The sequence below is a fragment of the Poromitra crassiceps genome (assembly GCF_964638095.1).
Source record: "Poromitra crassiceps genome assembly, chromosome: 17".
Lineage (NCBI taxonomy): Eukaryota > Metazoa > Chordata > Actinopteri > Beryciformes > Melamphaidae > Poromitra > Poromitra crassiceps.
In genome coordinates this window covers 8450237-8468041 of record NC_139635.1, presented here as the reverse complement: position 1 = coordinate 8468041, position 17805 = coordinate 8450237, and positions in this window count along the sequence as shown.

Here is a 17805-nt window from a genome sequence, read left to right as displayed (position 1 = left end):
ATCGGGGTCTGACTTTATCTTCAGAACCGAGCGGTCTCTCCATGGGGCAAAAGCATAGCCGATGGTGATTCGGGTTTTGTTCCAGTTTCCAGATGCAAGTTTATGGGCCAGACGGGCTTTCCTGGATAAAACTTGCGGCTTTTTCTTTTTTGGTTGAGCTTTTAGTGGGCTCTGTGTTCCTGCTGGTCGTTTGCTGCTGCTCGCGGACGCCATTGCTTCGCTAAACATTTGCCTGTTGGTTGTCCCGCTCTTCTTCTACGGTTGTATTTATTGCTGTTTCCTGGAGGAGCTGCCTGAGCGCGTGAACGCGCGAGACGTCACATCCTCTAGCTGTGGCGGGAGATGCTCTCCACTTCGAAACTGCGGTTTTTCCATGTAACTTCTGAACGGCTGGTCTGAGAGAAACGCCCCTGGTCGCCATTTTTAAGTTACGTCAAGGCGCATTCACTCAGTGCGAATAATAAACACTTTGTGCACATTTATTTCTCGCCTAAACCAACGGAATGGGCCTTTAAAATACAGCATTCCAATTATGACAACTGTTATATTTATTTATTTATTTATTCATTATAAATTAATTTGATAGCTACCAGGTCTTGTTTTGGAGATTTGAAAGGTCTGGAAAAGTGTGTAAAATCTTGTGGTTCAGGTCCGGTATACACATTGTAGCTTTTACATTGTAAACTCACACTGAGTCCAGTTTTTGTTTTATTTTTACAGTGTACTAGTGCAGTGCCCGTTCCCCCATGCACCACCCCGTGGGCGCTCCCCCCCGCACACACACTACACTCTGTCAGGTCCCCCTAAGCGCAAGTTTGAAGTCGATCCAACAAACGGTTCTCGAGATATGCAAAGAAAATACATACAGTCCTGGAATAAGTCCAAATTGCATGAAATGCGGCACCGCACTCCATCGGGGTCCGAGCAGCGCACTTACCAAGTTTGAAGTCAATCGGACAAATGTTTCTCGAGATGAATCGCTTTTTGTGTTGCCAGTAGGTGGCGCTATGCCAAATTGCACGGAATTCAGCTCCCTGCACTCCGTTGAGTCCCCCTAAGCGCACTCGCCAAATGTTTTGATTTGGCTACACTGCCATAGACAGTGGAAAAGTGTACCTTTTTATTTTTGGCATTTGAAACATACATCAGGAATGGCACCATTGTATTTATTGATCTTCTCTGGCGTTACATAGACTCTCATCAACCAGTTATACTGCAACAATTTAAGGCGTGAGTTAAACGTTTGGGATTGTGCTTTGTCACACGCCTCCTCCCAGTCCCCTTCAGTGATGTCTTCATCATCTAAGTCCTCATTCCATGCCTCCAGTCTCTCCATGGAAGACTCTGAAGACTGTCCTACCAGATGATTATATATCCTAGAAATGATGCCCCTGCCTAAACAGTTCATCAGCATTACCTCTTCTATTGTAGACATAGTGGGAAAAGTTAAAGATTGATTTTTCTGGTTTCTGATGAAATCTCTCACTTGTAAATAGCCAATGAATTGTTGGCGGTTTATGTTGTATTTATCTATTATTTCCTCAAACGACATCATCTGATCATCATTTGGTTTATATAAATCTCCTATTTTTTGTAAGCCCTTTTCAGCCCAGTATTTAAAACTCCCAGACCTCCCTATGGGGAAAAGATCGTTCTTCCATATTGGACTAAAAAGTGAAAGAGACTGTTTCTCCCAAGAATTGTTTGACTTGCCGCCACACCTCAGTCATGTTTTTAAGTATAGGATTTTCAGTACTTTTTTTAAGCTTTTTAACTTTAGCCGAGTATAGGTAGCTTGGCAGAGATAGACTCAGCCGATGGCCCTCCATCTCCCTCCATAGGGGAGCCTCTTTTTCTGTAAAATAAAACATCATCGTTCTCAGCTGAGCTGCCCAATAATACCAGAGTGGGTTGGGACATTTAAGCCCTCCTCTATCATAGGGTAAATACAGTAACGACAGTCGCAACCTGGAACGTCTATTGTTCCATAGAAATCTGATAAAAAGTTTTTTTAGCTGAGAGAACAAATTGCTCGGAGGTGGCAATGGTAAGTTTTGAAAAAAATACAACAGTTTGGGAAGTACATTCATCTTGAGAACATTTATTCTCCCTATTAATGACATTGGAATTGAAGACCACCTATCTATTGACTTTGAAACATCCGACAGCACTGGTCCGTAGTTCACATCTACAATTTTCCCAAGAGATGGAACTATTTGAATGCCTAAATAAGTGAAACATTCCACCACTTTGAACTGAGCAGCTTCCTCTGGCGGGTTTCTCATTTCTGCCAGATTTAGTAGCATAATTGCGGTTTTAGTTTTATTTATCTTATAGCCTGAGATCTTTCCAAATGCTTTAATCAAGTCCATCAAGGCCGGGATAGATTTTCTTATATCCTTGAGGAAGATAATGACATCATCCGCATATAAGGCCAGACGATGCTCCTGTTGTCCAATAGATGTTCCTATCAATGCTTAGCGCTAGTGGTTCAATTGCCAAAATAAACAATAATGGAGACACCGGATCCCCTTGCCTACAGCCGCGTTTTATCTTGATAGTATTTGAGATGGTTCCATTGGTCAATATTTCAGCATATGGCTCTGTATAAAGTAATCTTATCCATTTGCAAAATTTCTGCCCTAGGCCAAAACGGTTCAGAATTTCAAAAAGATATGGCAACACGTCCACTTTAATACACAGTATTATTGCGTATCTTTGTAGTATTTTGACCACTACAGATGATTTTATGATTTTTACGAGTTGTGTATGTTATTTTAATGTGTCTGTGTCCTCATGTACTCTGCTGTACAACAAATTGCCTCCATGGAGGACATTAAAGTTTTCTACTACTACTACTACTACTACTTGTCTCCTAATGATGGCTAGCTCGGCTAACGCTAACCTACTAACGCTAGCTATGCTAGCCGTGGCCAGCTATCGATCTCCATTAGGACACATTTTTATTAGCAAACACCATAATCATACTACATTTTTTGTGTGTGTGATCAAATCTTTTTTATTTTCAGAACATTAAACACAAACAATACGCCAGACATAGAAAACATATAGGACACCCCCCCCCCTCCCCACAAGGGTAAACAAAGAAAAACCAAACCAAAAAAAAGCAGACTCAAAGATCACAAAATAAAAACATAACAGATCTTTCAAAGCTTCAGCTGCCGTGAGCCACATATTCAAATTCACTTCCTTAGCCCCATTTGTTTGAGCTGTTGATAATTCCAAGTAAATTACATCAAGAAAGGTTAATAACCAATGTCTGATGGTCAGAATGTAAGGGGGCTTCCCACGTACTGCTATCATCTTCTTTGCGGCCGTTTGGCCTGCAAGCACTAAACGTTTCTGATATTTAGGAATATGAAGTGAAGAAATGTCGTTCAACAACAAAAATGGGATGGTCACAGCCACTGTGTCCGTAATCAGCGACGACAATTTGGAGGCGACATCCTGCCAAAAACGAGCTACTGGAGGACACTCCCATGTCATATGTCAAAAAGTGCCAAGGCTCTTTAACGAGCAAAGGGTGCACGAGGGATCATCAATAGTCCCCATAAGAAAAAGCTTACGGGGGGTTAAGTAAGTCCTATGTACGAAATTATAATGGATCTGCTGATGGTTAGGATTTCGAGAAGCTAGTTTAATGTTACACCATACCATGTCTCAATCAAAGTCATGTGCCAGTTCGGGTACGTCCCCCCTCCAAATTCTTTCTAAAGGAAGACTTTTGTATGACATTTCATTAAAATATTGGTATAGAGAGGTCACCGCACCTTTCGATGACTTCCCAGCAAGCAAAATTACGTCATGATAACGTTGTGATGATGTGTTCCAGTGACGTTCAGGACTAGGCCAGATCACATGGTGATTTGGGGATGATTTAGACATCTACGCGGGAACGTCAAGCTGACGTCGAAATATGAATGGGCATGTTCAGTTATTCTGCTATGTACACAGTGTATATTCAGCAACTTTATACATAAAGCTATAATTATGTCCATATTAACAATTTATGCTACATTTTCAAAAAATATAATACCACCCCGTGTGGGATTTGAACTCGGGATCGGGACAGCTATTCTACCACAACGATACCTGTTCGCTGAAATTATCTGCTGTACTTGGAGTAATATAGCCTACCGTTTCAGAACATGGACCCCTTGTTCTTTGTATACCGGTATACATCCATGTATACATCCATGGAGTCGGGACAGTTTTAATAAAAACAAAAGCTAATTTAATTCAAACCTTAATCTCGAAGAATCATTGAGGAATTCCCTCAAAATGTAGAAGTGTCACCCTATAACGTTTGTTTACCCAGTGCTCCTGTTAGGTTATACGAGACACGAATATAGCCTATGTAGGATTATAGCAGAAACTTGTTTTATATTTAAAACGTTGGCGTCAAGTCTTGGATCGGACATCACAGTGTAACCGTCTACAATCTGTGTAAGAAGAACCCCGAAACACATTGCAGACAATTGCAGGATTCCCCGCAATTCATCTCCTCGTAGTCCCACCTCCACGAATAAATTTTGATAAAATCAGCGCAGATTGTCCACAGTGCTGATTACTCGGATTTTGGATAAATAAATAGCCCAGGCTGAGAAATACGTGATTGATTGCAACCATTTAGTTATCCTCATGGATATTTCAGTGGTGACTGGTGAGTGAAATTAGTTGGATAGTGATTATACAGTGATAATATGGGCCAGATATGACTCGTCATGATATGACTTGAGCTGGCCCCGATTGGGCTCTCTCGATTCATCCGGGTCCGTCCGTGCTTGCTGGGTTCTTTATGATAATCCTCTCGCGAATTGGATGTGAGGGTAAAGGAAGTTGCCGCGATACACCTTGTGTTTGGAGAGCTGATCTCAACTGAAAATTAAAAAAAGGGTTGTACTTGGTCAAGTAAAATTGCGTTTAATGTCCTGAAAGGTGCGTAACCCGTTTATGTCATAGATGTCACCCAGGAGATGAACACCCCTGTTTTGCCACAGAGGAAAAATGACCGGTTTCCCCCCAATCAGCAGATCCCTATTATTAAAAATCGGAGTGTGAACTGAAGATGCCATTTGCAAGAAACTTTACAGAATCGTTCTGCTGAGCGCCAAGTCCGCAAAAGTTGAGTTACAATCGGGCCGAATCGCTGCTGACATTGTCTGATAGAGATATTGGCAAATAATATGTCCGACAAAGACCAGGGGTGCACCAATTCTTTCTCCATTGATCGCCACGACACAGTTGCTTGTGGATCAAACCAAGTGACTAGTGGTCTGAGGTTAAAAGACCAACTGTATAATTTAAAGATAGGGACCGCTAGGCCTCCGTCTAATCTTGCCCGTTGGACAGTCGTGGCCTTTAGGCGAGGACGCTTCCCATTCCATATAAACTTGGAGATAGCTGCACAGAGTTTACTCTAGAAATTTGCAGGAGGAGAAAGAGGAATCATGGAGCTAACAAAATTGAATCTAGGTAGTACATTCATTTTAACTATTGAGATGCGTGCCTGAAGTGAGTTCGGCAAACTTGACCATCTCCCTAAATCACTTAACACAGTGTTCAGCGTCTCTGTGAAGTTGTGTTTAACAATGGCATCAAGAGAGGAGAATATTTCAATACCCAAGTACCGGAAATGCTGAACAGAGGGAATGTTAGCGGGCAGGGCGGTGGACCTAGCAGCTGCATTCAGTGGCAGGAGGGCAGACTTCGACCAATTGATCTTGAAACCAGATAATGCACCAAATTCTTCTAGCGCTGACAAAAGATGGGGAATGGACTGTACTGGATCTTGGACAAAAACGAGGATATCATCAGCGTAAAGCGCCAAATGCTGCTGTGTATCATGAATAGTAATGGGTTTGATAACAGGAGACTGTCGAATCAACCAAGCCAAAGGCTCCAGCGAAATCGCGAAGAGCCCGGGCTCAAGGGGCAACCTTGCCGAGAAGATCTAGATACCGGGAACAAGGCAGAGCAGTTCTTACCAGTGAGAACCATAGCTGAGGTGTTTGAATAAAGGACCTTTATCAATCGTATAAAACCCTCTCCAACGCCCATCGCTTTCAACACCGACCACAGAAAGGACCACTCAAGGCGGTCAAAAGCCTTCATCACGTCAAGGGACAATACAGCCGCTGGGGCTTGAGAAGCTGAAGATGCATTGATTATGTGTAGCAATCTCTGGGTGTTGTTGGCGGCTAGCCGCGACTTAATGAAGCCTGTCTGGTCACAGTGGATCAGGGATGACATATGCGTTTGTAGGCGATGTGAGAGTATTTTAGCGATTTTTTTTACATCTGCATTCAAGAGACTAAGAGGTCTGTAATTACCACATTCTGTTGGGTCTTTGTCTTTTTTAAGAAGTAAAGAGATTACTGCAATATTAACATCCCGAGAGAAATTACCTTTTTCTACCGAACAGCATATCATACTAAGAAGAAATGGTCCAATTATGTCCCAGAAGGCCAGATCTGGCGGAATGCCATCAATCCCGGGCGATTTACCCTTCTTATTACTAAGAACAGCGTTTTTAAGTTCTTAAAGTGAAATCAGGCTTGCTAGCTCATTCGCATCTTCTTCGCTCAGGCGAGGCATATTTAGTTGAGCTAAAAATTCATTGCATTTGTCCTGGTCAAAAGACACCGGATTTATATCGATCAGTGTAAAAACTGTGGAAAGTGTTATTAATCTCGGTGGGATCCGTAGTAATGTTACCTGCCTGTGACTTTATTGATGGGATGTCAGAAAACTGATCGTTCGTTCTAATTTTCATGGCTAATAGGTGGCTGGGTCTCGATCCATGGAAATAGTATCGTTGTCTAGTTCTGTGAATTAAGAACTCTGAATGCTGTTTAAGAATAACATTAATTTCTTTTTTGACTAGTTCACGTTGTAGAGCTATTTGTTCGGAGTAGTTAACTGATAAAGCGGAATCTAATCTACCAAATTCATTCTCTAATTCTTGTAGTTTGGATAAGCGTGCTTTACGCTGATTAGAAGCAAATAACGTAGTATTACTCCTAATGAATCCCTTGATCGAGTCCCACAATATTCTAGAATCGTCAACTGAACCGACATTAAATTAAAAAAATTCAGTGAATTTACCTACAAATTGTGTCCTAAAATCCTCTTGTTCCAACAAAGCAGTGTTGAACCGCCATCGCGGTGCACAAGATGAGACCTTGCTAAAGACTATTGAGCAAAGCACTCCTTTGTGATCAGAGAGGGTTATAGGAAGCAAAGCAACATCATAGATGCATTAAAATGACTTAGGTTAGGAGATGCAAACACATAATCAATTCTTGAACTAGTTTTATGTCCGGCAGAGAAAAAGGAAAAATCTTTAACTAAAGGATTGGTCAAACGCCACATATCAACAAGCCCCACAGTGTTGGCCCAAGCTTTTAAGGCAGAAGATGCCAGTTTCTGGTCTCTTGTCTCAGATTGACCTGTTTTGTCAACGGCTGCATTCCAGACTGTATTAAAATCCCCCCCGACTATAAATGAGTAATCAGTCAGCTCCAGCATAGTTTTTGTTAAATTGCTATAGAAGAACTTGTCAAAGGAATTTGGTGCATACACAGATAAAAGTGCAATCTTCCTGCCACTGATTTCCGCTTTAGCCATGACCATCCTGCCAGCTGTATCCGACCATGTGTCGTGAATCCTAATTTTGAGATTCCTTTTTGCTACAATGGCTACACCCCTGGTCTTTGTACACGATGAGGATGAAGCAATCACATGATAATTTTTATCAGCAAGGCGTCTAACATGGCGAACCGCCCATGTTGCAGCTCAAGATGTTAAGCTCTGCCATATTTCAGATACAAAAAAAACACAATACACATACTTAGACGTGAACATACTACCCCTCCCCCCCCACCCATGCATCTCATCCCCAAACTATGAGAGCAATACCATAAGTAGTTTGGTGAAGGCATCTAATACACAACACCAACACTCCCTGGGGGCCCCCTCTACAGTATGTATATTAATAACGGGAAACTGAGTTATTGTTTCTAACTGAAATAAGGGACATTGAAATTAGAAGCATAAGGCTTTATATTGTATCGGCTAGATTGTGTCAGAAGTAATACCCAAAGCATGATAATAATACTAATAGTAATAATAATAACAATAATTACAACAACAAAAAAATCACAATATAATAATATATATATATATATATATATATATATATATATATATATATATATATATATACATATGTAACAGCGTTGTGTAGGTGGTACTTGCAGCAACCCATGTGTAACATGCCTTTATACCTGGGGAGTGAGTTTAACCAATCCACTCGTTACCACTCGGGACTCACGAGGAATCCGCACTGATTCAACTCGGTTACACATATGTGACAGCTGCTGGCGTTTCGACCCACAACAAGGCCGAGGTCATTTTTCTGGTTTTACAGATTCTGAAATGGCAGACTGTAAGCTTTCAAATGATGTGTCACACATTGTAATCAGAAAAAAATTGAAGGAGATATGCTTATTTGATTGTTCACACTCTGGAAAGTAAAAAGCTGAGAAATCGGCTCTCAAAGTTTGGAGAAGTTTTTCACACCTGAGGCAGTGAGCAATGGGGGAGTGAACAATAGCTGCTCATTTACATTAACCACCATTAACCACCACCAAGCAGGCCCGTATCCAGGATTTCGAAATTGGGGAGGTCCAGACATGGCAAGGGGAGGCGGATTTGGCGAAAAAAAATTGAGTTTTTTTCTCTCCCTTTTTTAGCCATATTTAGAGTAATATATCATTTTAAACAAAAAAAATTGTTTTTTTTACCTTTTTTAGCCATATTTAGAGGAATATCTCATTCTAAATCAACATTAGGATTATACTGTTGTGATGCCATTATTCAGTATATTCTCTTTCATGTCACCACCTGCTCAGCTCTCCTGTCAACATAATTGTAACTAACAAACACAAACTGTTTTAGCAAAATTCATATCAAAATGACACCTACAAACACAGGTACACAACACACAAAGTGATCATCTATAATAAAAAAACATACAGAGGGACCTGTTGGCTGGCAAGAACATGTATTTATTAAGTGTCATTGACCAAAATGACCACTAGGGAGCAGGGAGCAGCCTCTTCTTGACTATCTCACATTCTCTCCTACCCCTGTGTTAAGGTGACCAGATCTCAGCAAACCAAAATGTGGGACAAATAGTGTGTTTGTGTGGGACAACGTGGGACACATTGCCATTGATGAGTAGGGCTGCAACAAACGATTACGATTGTTTTTAACTTTACACCACCTCTTTTTGTTACTTATTGGGTCATGAAACTGAAACCATGCATGAAACAGCCACCTGCATACCTGACTTCGGGAGCATGGCACTGATTGATAACAAGCCTTAATTGAGCCTTCATCATGCATGATTAGCCAGTAGCTTCCCAACGTGTCACAGGTAACGTTACTTAAGAGACATACTAGACTAAACTTACTTTCTTGGTTGTTGCTAAAAAATCTGTCAGTGTCACTCACTTACCTCTTCTGTCGTTCACTCGCTCACTGTCTCGCAGCTCGCTCACTTTCAATTTAACTCGCCAGGCAGTCACCATGTCTTCCTGCTGCTCCTACCTCCTGCGCTTGTCAAGTGAAATCAAGTTACCGCGGACGCGGCGTCAGATGACTTCCTGCCTGACGTGCCTTTCGTTTGAAAATAAAAGCGATCCCGTGTTTTCCATGCTTTCCATGGAGCTTTTTTTTTTTCTCTGAAATTCTTACCGAGGTCTGGACCTCGGTGACCTCATAGCTAGATACGGGTCTGGCCACAAGTAAGACAATGATATAATGTAATAGCCTACTGTTTAGGTGATGGGTTTCATACACTTTCTAAAACATCTGAAAGCAAAAATCTTATCAAATGGGGTACGCGCGGTCTAATTTTGAGGTATCCATGCTTTTATCACTTCTCATCTGGATTATTGTAATTATTATTACATGTGTGCCTATTATGTTCTTTTTGGGCTCCTTGTGCAGAGAAAATTCCCTGAGGGGCAATAAAGGTTTCATTCATATAATAATAATAATAGGATATAATATGAATAAAGATTTGATAAGAGACAGGAGCTGCTGAACAAAAATAAAACACACACACACCGTGGCTAGCAGGCCTCGCTAGCACGCTAAAGTTTTCCTTTGTTCTCAACAAGAGATGGTTGTGATGGGGGTATCATGCTAGCAGTAAATACAGAGGTGGGTAGTTTACCTTCCCGTGTTTCCCCTCATTGATTGTTACAGTTGATCTGAAAATAGGCGAGTAATCTATGGTTTATGTCCCGCCAAAGAACTTATTGATAAGAAGCGCTGGAAAGGGACAATCGCACACAAGAGACCCGCCATTTTGGAGACACCCATGACGATGACACCACGCAAAAGGAGCCAATTTTTGGGCCAAAATGGCGGCAGCGCTGACTTAACACTTGCTTCTTTCTTTGTTACTCTTCGACTACTCCACACGTCAAAACGTGCTAAAACATTTATATTATACAGTCTATGGCACATCTATCCATAACTATATGTTCGCACAGTCCTAAAACAGAAACAAAACGTAACTTTAGGGCTCATGATTAAATACAAACTCACCAAGGAGGAAAATCCAGGAAGTGGTCCACACTGCTGCAGCCTGCTACAACTGGCATTCCCTGTGACTTCTCCACTGTGCAGGAATGTAAACAAAAGGGCTGATTGGCGGATACCCAAACAAAGGCCGGGGTCCACCCGCTATGCCGACCACCCACTCTGCCGACCACCCGCAATGCCGACCTTAGGTTTAGGCGTGGGGGTGGGAGAGGTTAGGTTTTGGGTTAGGGTCTGGGGGAGGTTAGGTTTGCAACACCACCCGAGCAGCCAATCAACACTGCTATGCAAATCCTTTTGTTTCCGCATTCTCCGCAGAGAAAACTACTCGACTTTTATTTGACAAGATTAACGGATTTAATGATCCCAAAACGTCTTCATTTTATATGGGATGGATAGTTCAAATACTATATGGTGTACTATTGTAAAAAATGCAAAACCACATTTTTTCAAGAAATAGACTTTGGTCCTCTGTAGTGGAGAACTGATAGCCACGAGTTGCGGGACCTGGCGACAGCAGCCGTCACATATATACACATATACACATATACATACATACACATACATACCGTATACATGTTAACATTCATCCCTTCTTTTCCTAGCCTACAGGCACTCAAAACTGAACCAAGATAATAACATGGGAGAAAAGAAAAAGTTTTTTAATATAACTATTATTAACATTACCATATTTATATAAACATATACACACACACACACACACACTAGAGAGCTGCGCGGGCCTGAAATCTCGGCCCGAGCCCTGCCCGGCCCGTGACATGCAGGCCCGTGCCCGACCCGGCCCGCATGAGTTATGAAATTAATTGGCCCGAGCTTGTTGCGAGGCCCGAAGCCAAAAATTACGATATAATGATGACACATCTCTCCCTCTCTGTTCCGTGTGCTGAGCGCGGCCGTCCTGGCCGCTCCTGCAGTGCAGCGGCCTCTCTCTGCCTGTCTCTCTATTTGACTGTGTGTGTGTGTTCGGGAGCTGTCTACAACTGTGACGTGCTGAAATGACCAGTCCAGCGCCTGCCCTGTTGTTCTAATAGCCTAATCTCTCTCTCACAGAGAAGACAGGATATCGCGCTCTTGGAGAATGAATGAATCAGGCGAAACAGGATTCAATGGGTTGGGTTGACATTTAATTAATGAACAAATGGGTGGGCTGCATTCAGCTGCTGCTGATGAGATGAGTATAAAAATAAGTTGCCACAATAAATAATAAATGTTGTCTCACTCGTTTAATTGCCTCAATGCCCAAAACTGAAACAGTCAAATGTCTCTCTCAACTCAAAGCATAACATTTTTTTAAGTGCAGATTCACTCACCAAGTTGTGTAAAAAAACTGCTTGTAGCCTATGTAGGCTATTCCTCAGAAGTCGCACATCTTCGCCAACATAACAGGCTGGCTGTGCGCGCGCGGGGCTGTTAGAAGCTCTCCCCTCGCTAACTTAGTTTTTATGTCCATCTGCATCTTGACTTGTTTCTCTCTCACTCACGTGACGACGACGAGTCGAGTTAGTAGCTAGCACGCTGTCTGAGCGGAGGAGGGTCTGTGTGTGTGTGACTGTGTGTGTGTGGCTGTGGCTGGGCGAGTGTCTGTGCAGTGTGCACTCCTCCTCTTTGTCTGACTGCTCTGCTGTGTAAAATCAAGCGAGTAATACAACGTTATTTTATTTAATTATTGAAAAACGGCCCGACCCCGGCCCGGCCCGGACCTATTAATTAAAAAAAAAGAAAAAACGAGCCCGGCCTCGGCCCGTATTGGCAGGCCCGAGGGGCCCGTGAGGGTACCCTCGGGTTTGCAGCTCTCTAACACACACACACACACACACACACACACACACACACACACACACACACACACACACACACACATACATTTCTATATATATATTCTTTTTTTATTATTATTATTTTCCCCCCATTATCATACAAATGATGTGGACAGTTTGGCCTGTTTATTAATTTCTTTATTTTCCTTCTCATAGACTACAGGCGCAACTCTAGCCAAAATCCAAATATTAAAATATAGTGTTGTGATTCTCCCCCCACCCATTTGCGCCTATTTTGTTGTTGTTTTACTCCCTCACATTTCAGCCCCAAATACTCCAGACCCATTCACAACATGAGACAGTGATATTCGTTCAACTGGTCCTATTTATCTTAGCATGGACAAGGCTCACGGACAGTTTATTTATCGATGTTACTTGCCAGAGCTTGGAGCAGAGCGTCCGCTTTTCTTTGGTTCATCTGCTGTCGGTGAGTCCCTGTGCGCTGCTGCGACCATCCTCCCCTGCTGGAGCTTGCTGGATGCACCTGACGGTGCAGCCACATCTACGCGTCGTTTGATGCGGGCTGACGCTGCTGCCCATCCACTTTGTATTGAACATGCTGCTCGACGCCTCGCAAAGCATGCTGGGAGACCAGATGAGGCGTAGCAGCCTTGTGAAGCGACAGTGGGCAACAGAGGGGGCGGGGTGGAATTTGACAAAGTACAAAGCTAACCAATTGAGCTCGTCCTAGGACCTATCCTACCCTTCCTGTCCTCTTCCACTTCCTCTCTACCACCAATTTTCAAAGAAGCAAAGTAAATCTAGCAGCAGCTAGCTTGGGAGCTAGCTGCTGCTTCCGGATTTCCACGCCCACCAAGCGTCAAGCGTCCATACAGCCAAGCGTCAGCCCGCGTCAAACGACGCGTAGATGTGGCTGCACCGTGAGCCGGGTGCGCCTGTTCCAGCTGGTCGCCGGTGATGAGGCCCTTCTGGATGAGGTCTCGCCTTGCTTCGTTAGTGGTGGGGTACATCTGGATGCCGTCTACGGTGAAGAATTTTAGCTTGGATGGGTAAATCACATGGGATTTTACTTGCTTCTCTTTGAGCTGTGTCCTGATGGGCGCATAGAGCTCTTGCTGCAGCTTGGGGGAGAAATCCTGGTCAAAAAAGATCTGTGAATCCTGGTGAGTGATGACTTTCTTCGCCCATGCAGAGTGCAGCATTTTCTGCTTCATGTCCCACTGTAGAAAACGGGCTATGATGGATCTGGGGGGAGCTCTTTCTAACACTGGCCTGCTTGCGGCCGATCTGTGAGCTTGCACAATAGTGATACTTTCTCCGGTGATTCCCAGTTTATCTGCGAATAAAGTTTTTAGGAAGCCCACCATGTCTTCTCCTTCGCTCCCTTCTTTAACCTGGTAGATTCTGATGTTAAGCTGGCGGGATTTATTTTCCAGGTACACTAGAGAGCTGCGCGGGCCTGAAATCTCGGCCCGAGCCCTGCCCGGCCCGTGACATGCAGGCCCGTGCCCGACCCGGCCCGCATGAGTTATGAAATTAATTGGCCCGAGCTTGTTGCGAGGCCCGAAGCCAAAAATTACGATATAATGATGACACATCTCTCCCTCTCTGTTCCGTGTGCTGAGCGCGGCCGTCCTGGCCGCTCCTGCAGTGCAGCGGCCTCTCTCTGCCTGTCTCTCTATTTGACTGTGTGTGTGTGTTCGGGAGCTGTCTACAACTGTGACGTGCTGAAATGACCAGTCCAGCGCCTGCCCTGTTGTTCTAATAGCCTAATCTCTCTCTCACAGAGAAGACAGGATATCGCGCTCTTGGAGAATGAATGAATCAGGCGAAACAGGATTCAATGGGTTAAGCTGGCGGGATTTATTTTCCAGGTATTCCACTCTTTCTGCTAGTTTTGTTTGTTGTTGCAGCAGGTGTGTAAGAGTTTCAGTGACAATACCGTCCCGCTCCTCCACTTGATTTATTCTGATCTCGGCTGCATCCACTCGCTCCGTTGTAGCCTTTAAATCCAAAGCCAATGCTTTAACTTCTTTTTGTAAATTGTTAAAGTCACTTCTTATCTCAGCCCGGAATTCTTGAAAATCGGATCTGAACTCACCGATTTGGCTTGTGATATCTGATTTTAGTTCGCTGAACATTTTCCTGATGGCTTCCTCCATTTTGTGATTCACGCTGGGTTCAGCCTTTTTAGCTTTAGAGCTTTGTTTCTTCGTTACAGCACCAGATCTTAAATTCCAGAGTTCACTCACGCATTAGTCAATGCCATACTTCTTGCAAGATTTACTGCTCAGAATCCATTATAATTGCGAAATTTGTTCGAAGGCTAGAGTGAGCGCTTCACAGCACATGACCCGGAAGTGGTTCTTGGTTAGCAGCACCATAATCATACTTAAGTTACCATGCGGGTGTAACGTATCATCTCTAATTTCAGTAGGTGGCTGGAAAGTGGCACGGTTGATATTGTACTTACATTGGTGTTGTGTTTACAGTTTGCAGACCGCTGCCATGTTGGATCTGCGCTGAGGCAGCTTGCCTGCGCGCTTTCGCGTGAACGATGTAGGGAGGAGAGGGGGGACAGCCGAATTGGGCACATCGCTGTATGCAGCTTTAATCACCACATCAATGGACATTAACAGAATGATTAAAATGTCAGTTCATCACATCTAATTCTACTAACTCATCACATCTATAGCTAACATATATTGATAAACATCAATGGTATAACTTGATGGGAGATTTTATACCAGGATGTGTGTGTGTGTGTGTGTGTGTGTGTGTGTGTGTGTGTGTGTGTGTGTGTGTGTGTGTGTGTGTGTGTGTGTGTGTGTGTGTGTGTTCAAGTCTGCATGTTGGCTGGGAGCAGACTTCGATATGTGTGTGTGTGTGTGTGTGTGTGTGTGTGTGTGTGTGATAATTAGCATTAGCATTTGTGTGTGTGTGAGAGAGGCAAGGAGGAGGGAGAGAGAAAGGAGTGGTCTTGTAAAGGCTGTCTCCTATGATGTCATTACAGGATTGGCTGAGGGGCGGTCTGATCGTGTGAAGACTGCCTCCTTTTCAAAATGGCGGTTTTGCCAAAATTTGGATGTGAGAGACCGGGTGGGAAGCTCTGGACACTCTCAGGCAACGTTCACACCAAACGCGCTTTTTTAAGTATGAACTCTATGGAAATCTTGTTGAGAGCGCTTCCATTGCGCACAAAACACAGCGCACGGAGCGTTTTTGTGTGTGCTTTGTTTTGTTTTCCCCGGCAGTCGTGTGCAGTACAATTCAGGACACAATGATCACACGGATGGTAGCCAGCTGGTTTTGTCTGTTTGATGTTGTTCACTGTCAACATGAAAGCCAGATTATTGCCAATTCTGACAGCAGTGGAGGTTGAGGATCCCTCTGGGAGGAGAAGAGGTAGGATGAGTGAAAAGACGAGCAGTGCGCTTTTCCTCCAAATGTTCAACTTTTTTCAGCTTAAAATGCCCAGAACGCTCTGCCAAAAAAACTAGACGCCACCAGCACTTAAAGGATGGCTTTACCGTGGTGAATATGAAGATTTATTAAATGTAACGCACCTATGGAGTTGGAATCCGTTGAAATGTTTTGAATCGGTTGTTCATAGCCTGATAAATCAAAGAAAATACACTCGGTGGGGTGGGGGGGAGGGGCGGGTGCGGGGTGCAGAAATCCTCCACTTCCCACAATGCACTGGGCTCGTGGTTTTCTAAGTCCACGCCCAGGCATTTGGCTGATATCAAACTCCAGTAGGTGGCGGTAATGCACATATATATGTTTGCCAACCGCCATAAAACTCAAAGAAGAAGAAGGGATTTGGCTTGGCTACTCTGAGTAGCTAGCATTAGCAAGCATAGCTAGCAGAACGGCTTACAGCTCGTTTGGATCTGGGAGTTTGCAGTCGCTATTTCAAAGAGGACTATACGTGTATGATCCACACTGCTAAGGAGTAACATAAAAATGGATCAAGGCTTGATATCATAATCCAACGTGAATTCAGCTGAGGGGTTCCCTCCAGAACGAGACTGGCTCAGCCTGTTTCAAGGGGGCTGTTTGCGGTGTCTATGCTAACGTTAGGCTATTGTCTTGTTGTATTGGCGTTTGTGGTGTTGTGGCTTTTAGTCAATATTGGACAGTAAATATGCCTTCTGCAGTTGGCTGTATTAACCGTACCTCAAAGAAGGGTGGTTTCCGCTTTTTTGGTGAGTGAATGAAGTTGTCAGTAGGGCATTCACGGCTAGTGAATTTTACTAGTCGACTAGTTGTCCCTAAAGGTAGTCGACTAGACGACTAGTCAGAGTTTTTTTCTCCCCCCAATAAAAACGCTCAACTCACGTCAAAAGGTCTCAAATACAACCAGGCAGCAGGGCTATTGAGATGCAGGCATAACTAGCTAATGTAGTAGACCTTTTCTGACCAAGCTTGATTCCCAAAGCATTTGGCAATAAATTTGTATAAAACGGCATGGCTGATGGCTGTTTTCTCTAACGTTAATCTTTTATAATCCAGGCCGAGGCTTCACACGCTAACGTTTCGTTGTTTTTCCACTTTTAATTTGAAGTCGAAAAAGGGAAATGGTACGTGTGAAATGATAGAATTGACAGACCAGTGTCAATTCAATTTACTATCACACCATTTCCCTTTTCGGCCTTCAAAATTAAACGACTTGCCACAGGCAAGACGTGAGGCATCACTACCACATCCAGACTGTTCCACAACAAGCACAAATCTTGCTCACAGTTGCTCCAAAATTCACTTATCAGGCTGTTGTAGCTGTTCTATGATTTGCCTTTACTCACGAGTCATTATATCCCATTACTAACGTTACTTAAGTAATGACAGCTAGTCATTTAATAAAGCATGGTTAAAACGAACTCCACTTACACCTGAAGGTCTGCCATGCTGCTATCCTGCTGGCTGTGTAGTCCTGCTTTGGGGCGCGATGAGAGGTTTTCCGAAATTAACGTTAGTTAGCAACTTAGCAACCTAGCCTGGGCCGCTGTCCACAGTCTGGTAGGATGCTTCCTAGTATCCATCAAAAGTGACTTTCCTGACACCGTACAAACAACTGGCTGCACTAAAATGAAGTAATGGTTTATGCTATTGAGTATTACTAAAATAAAAACTAAAAGAAAGTCATGTGACTTGTGAGGTTTGTTATTGTTGCACTCGTTCTTCTTCGTCGATTGGAAGGGTCGCAAATGGTCGCAAGGTACCCACAGCGCGGCAGCGCCCCCCAGTGGCATATCAGCTGTATTGCACTGCACTGTGGAAAGAGGGAAAACGTAAGGTTACTTGACGTAACCCCGGTTCTATGAATCTCGAGTGAGGTGTCTCACCTATGGGAACGCCCTCGCGTGAC